At 41.1% G+C, this 5,206-nt stretch overlaps 1 pseudogene; it reads left to right on the top strand.

The window, feature by feature from the left end:
* The first annotated feature begins 1,834 nt into the window (after nt 1-1,834).
* Nucleotides 1,835-4,384, top strand: LOC145720724 (formin-1 pseudogene; annotated as a pseudogene).
* The last annotated feature ends 822 nt before the right edge of the window (nt 4,385-5,206 follow it).

The following is a 5,206-nucleotide window of genomic DNA, read 5'->3' as shown; positions in this document are numbered from 1 at the left end:
CTCTAGCTCCATCCATGTCATTGCAAATGGCAAGATTTCTTTCTTTTTTTAAGATGCAATCAGATTTAAGTTTTGGGCATGTTAAATCTGAGATGCTTATTAGACATGCAAGGGGAGGTGTCTAATTGGCAGTAGGAAATATGAGTTTAGAGTTCAGAAGAGAGGTCAGCACTGGCCATTGATATTTGAGACCCAATAGCATATGGGTTGTTAAGCCATGGGACCAGCTGAAATAATTTAAGGAGACATTAAGAAAAAAGAGGAAACAAAAACAAAAACAAAAACATCCAGGGCATAGCTCTGGGACACTCCAATATTTAGATGAAAGAGGATTTTAGATAATAGAAAAATCAATGAAAGGAACTGAGAAATACCTAGTGAGAAAAGGGAAAAGCCAAGGAAGAGTGATGCCACAGAAGCCAAGAAAAAATAGTTCAAGAAGAAACAAATGGTCAACTGTTAACTGGAGATCAAGTAAAATTAAAACAGTAAATAGCTGTTGAAATTAGCATTTGAGCATGGGGGTCATTTGTTCCAAGAGCTTTTTCAGTTGAATGATGGAGTCATATGAGGAGAGACTGACTCTAATTGCAACTTTATCTTAAAAGTACTCCCCTTTTATTCTCCTCAATTCAGTGAATGCTACCACAAAATTATTCAAGTGGGAAAAAAAAACAAAAACAAACCTAGGAGTTACTCTTGTTCCTTTCTTTTACTTACCTCCTGCATCAAATAGATCAACAAGTGTTTTTGGTTCTATCTTCCAAAGTTATTCTTAATCTGTCATTCATTATTTTTCTCTTTCTCTGTGAAGGAGAAAAGACAGACAATAGACAATGTTTCCCAATAAGTGGATTGTGAAAGGGGACCAAGAAGAGGAATAATAGCTGCAGGGAAGTGTGCTTAGAAAAGGTGATTTTCTAAAGTAAGAAGATTTTAGAATGTGTGTGCTGCTAGGATTTGATTCATTAAAGATGATGCAAAAGAGCAGACAATTGCAGGAGCCAAGTTCATGAGAAGTAAGCAGCAGTGGGAGCTAGTGTACAAATAGAGAGGTTTGATATGAACAGGGACATTTCATTTATTGCAAGAAAAAACAGAGGGGGATGGATAGAAGTCTAGCTGCAGGTAGACAGGTACATTTTGTAATGAAAGTGGGAAAGCTTTACACGGAATCTATTTTATCAGGGTCATCATTTGAGAGGAGAGAATAAGTGGAAAGGAGGTGAGGCTGGAGATAAGGGCATCACTGGACAAAGAAGGAGATTTGAAATACTCATTTTGGTTAGTGTCAGAGTAAGTATACAGTATAGTGGAATTGTGGATTATTAAAGAATGCCATTTGTCATTTATGGTCATATATTTAGAGTGAGACAAGAGGACATTATTGTATATTATAAGACTTATACCATGTGGTAGGCAGAATAATAGAATGGGTAGGTCCTCCCAGATATCTAGGTTCTAATCCTTGAAACCCGTGAATATTACCTTATATGACAAGAGGGACTTTGTAAATATGATTAAATTAAGGATCCTGAGAGAGATTATTTTGGGTTTTCTGAATCTGTCCTAAATGTAATCACATAAAGATTACAATGCAATCTTACAAGAGGGAGGCAGAAGGAGATTTTGTCAGAGAAGAGAAGGTGATATGATGAGAATGAATTTATTTTATGCCACAAGGTTTGTGGTCCTTTGTTATAGAAGCAATAATAAATGAATATACTGCTATGCCATGAAGGCAGGGAAGATGATACAAAACTTAAACGGAAAGAAAAGCCTAAGGAGGTCTCTGGCTTTGTCTTTTCTTCGGTCTCATGACTCCATTTTGAAGATGTGGAAAATGAGCATAAGGAGGATGCTGTTCAGGAAGAAGCCTGACCACAGCCCTACTGAATAGGATGAAGGACTCCAGGCAGATTCCTAGCTGTCTGACCACCCCCAAAGACAAAAGACACGGAAGGAAAAGAGGGATTGAAGTACACTGAAGCAGAATCCCAAACTGCAATTTTACACTTGAAGAAGGAGCACAAAGTTGAACTTGAGGCATTTCATACCCAGGGTGAGCCTGCAGTTGTTACTCATGGAAATCTCAACAGAAGATAGACCACTGATGGCGAGGAGGATGTGAAGAGATGAGAGATGCGTGTATCTCCACTGAAAATAACAGTTCTCTAGAGACCTACAGAAATGTGTTCATCCAGACAGAGGGACTTTCCTCAAAACCTATGAAGGTGAGGGCAAGATAACTAGAAGTAACCGGATAATACCCAAAAAGCTGAATATCGCCTCTTTAAGCCAACTCTGTCCCCCAAATGACAACAGAGCCGCCAGATATCACCACTTCAGTCTGTGGAAGGCATCTCACTAAGTCAACAGAAGTCATCACCTCCCCCTCCTGCACCACGCCTACCAGCAGCCAGCCCTCCCCTCCCCCTCCTTCTCTCCTGCTGGGACTTGGACCTTTGCTACCACCACCTCCACCACCTCCTCTGCTGCCAAGTGCTGGGCCTCCTCCACCTCCTCCACCACCACGTCCCAACTCCGCTGCTGTGCCCAACAGTGGGGGGCCTCCTCCTGCTCCAACACCCCCAGGACTTGCACCCCCACCTCCTCCTGGACTCTTTTTCAGAATTGGCCCTTCTTCTAGCCAGTGTCCTTGGAAGCCAGCCATTGAGCCAAGTTGTCCCATGAAGCCTTTTGACTGGACTAGAATACAAATAAATGATAAAGAGAAAAAAAAAGCCAAAATGCTACACCAACCTTTTGGGATTCCTTAGAAGAACCTGCTATTCAGGGTACTAGTGAATTTGAGTATTTATTTTCCAAAGACACAACTCAGCAGAAGAAAAAAACCTCTGTCAGAGACCTATGAGAAAAAGAACAAGGTTGAAAAGATCATCAAGTTATTGGATGGAAAACAATCTCAAACTGTGGGACTCTTTATATCTAATTTGCCTTTAGAAATGAAGGATATCCAGCAGGCCATTTCTTTCTTTCTTTTTTTTTTTTCTTAAAGATTTTATTTATTTATTTGAGAGAGCGAGAATGAGAGAGAGCACATGAGAGGGGGGAGGGTCTGAGGGAGAAGCAGGCTCCTCGCTGAGCAGGGAGCCCGATGCGGGACTCGATCCAGGGACTCCAGGATCATGACCCGAGCCGAAGGCAGTCGCTCAACCAACTGAGCCACCCAGGCGCCCCCCAGCAGGCCATTTTCAATGTGGATGACTCTGTGGTTGATCTGGAGACCATGGCTGCCTTATATGAAAATAGAGCCCAAGAGGATGAATTGGTTAAAATAAGAAAGTGTTAGAAGATGTCCAGAGAAGAAGAATTGAAGTTGCTGGATAAACCTGAGCACTAAAGTCACTTGAACACTTTTCTGTTAGGCCAAAAGGAGAAGTGCGGTCTCTGCCTTCTTGCTTTCCAGCTCTGAATGATTGCACCAGAATTGTTAGGAAAAGTCATAGCACCATCATTCCTGTGACCTATTGTATGCAGCAGAATGAACTGACTGCTGGGAAAAGCAACCAGGAGACTTGTATTGCTGGATGTGATACGTCTCAACCCCTTCCCTCCACCCCTCATGATTCCCCTTTCTCTTTTTTAGCGGCTTGTTAATTCCTCCTAGACTAAACATTCTGGCCAAAAGGGTAACCGAGGAAGGAGGTCATGCTCTGTTTAAGGTTCTGCCAATGCAGTTAAAAAGATGTCAGAATTCAAGCTGATTTTTCTAAATATTGTATCCAGGAAATGTAGCCTGAATGTGCCTGCTTCCCTCCAAATCCCTCCACCTGCTCTGTCCAATTGACATGTGACCTTTTCATCCACTTTGCATGTGCTTATTTCTCTCTCCACTCACTGTCTAGGGTTGTTTGTTCTCTGGTTTGGGCTGTCGTGGCACAGCCTTTGAAAACCTAGAACTCTAATGAGGCACTGAATGACTCTTGCCTTGACTGGACTCTTGGGGTCTGCAAACCACAGATAAGCATATGGGGTGCTGCAGCCCCTGAGCCCCACACAACCTTTCATGGCGCAGGACTAAGAATGTGGAATGGGTCCAGAATGGACAGAAAGATTCTTTGCCTGTTGTCACCTTGAGTGCTTCATGTCCAATTCAGGCAACTCTTCTCAGTGTAGAGATGAGGCAAGGGATAGAAACAAAGAAGAAACTAAACAGTCAGGCTTAGGGTAGCATGTGAACCCTACAGACATCCAAGTTGCTATGGCTTGTATTAAAATTTTCATGCCTTGCCCTTGGGTCCACTAGAATGTCCCCCTCCCCTTGGATATCTGGGCATTCAGGTCCAGAAAAATATTGCTAAATGACTGGGTGGGGGATTTCTAGGTTTACTTAGTTATTGACAAGACTTCATGATAATTTTAGGAACCTTAGATGAATTATTCTTACATGGAGCATAGACCAGGAACAACTCTCTACCCACCGCCCCCACCGCCCCCTCCCCCACCAGTTCTGAGTGAGTTTATGAAGCCTGGGAATATTGTGAATCAATGCAAATGGGGTTATAATGTAATATAACATAATATAATTAATTCCCACTAAAAAAAAAGAAACTAACATACTCCATTAATTAAATAATTTGTCTTCCTGTGTATCTTTAGCATCTCCTTATTTCAGGCTATTTCCTATTAGCATGTAAAAACATATTTAAAAGTCTCCTTTAGAAAGCAACAATATTAATAAACAAGAGCAAACAAAAATGTTTATCTTCACTTGCTTAGCTTTAGCTACCAACCTATTTGATAGAGTACTTTTTACAACTAAAGGCTTTTATTTTTACCTTCTCTTCCTCACCTCTCATCCATTCCTTAATCTTCTGCCCACCGTCTTCAACATTTTATTCTAATAAACTACTCTCAGTAGTCAGCAACAGGCTTTTATTCCTAATTCCAGTGTACTCTGTTCACTTCGATTTTTCTTACATTTTGGTTCATCAGTTGACTTCCCAATTCTGGTGATATTCTCTCTTCTTGGGTTCTACGATACCATTTTTTTCCTAGTTACTATTTTCCCTTCTTTGTCCATTCTTTAGTCTTTTCTCATGGGCTACCCTTTTAAAATTATTTCCCTAGTGTTCTTAACACAGCTCTGTTTTCTTCTCGTTCTACACACTGTCTTTGAGTAATCTTACCTATTTCCAAAACTTTCATCACCATCTGTATACTGATCACTACAACTTTTCTA

This window comes from Leptonychotes weddellii, chromosome 3 (genome assembly GCF_054177405.1).
Source record: "Leptonychotes weddellii isolate Sample4059 chromosome 3, ASM5417740v2, whole genome shotgun sequence".
In the NCBI taxonomy this organism is placed as follows: domain Eukaryota; kingdom Metazoa; phylum Chordata; class Mammalia; order Carnivora; family Phocidae; genus Leptonychotes; species Leptonychotes weddellii.
Note: the sequence above shows the minus strand (reverse complement) of the source record. Positions and strands in the feature narration are given on the sequence as shown.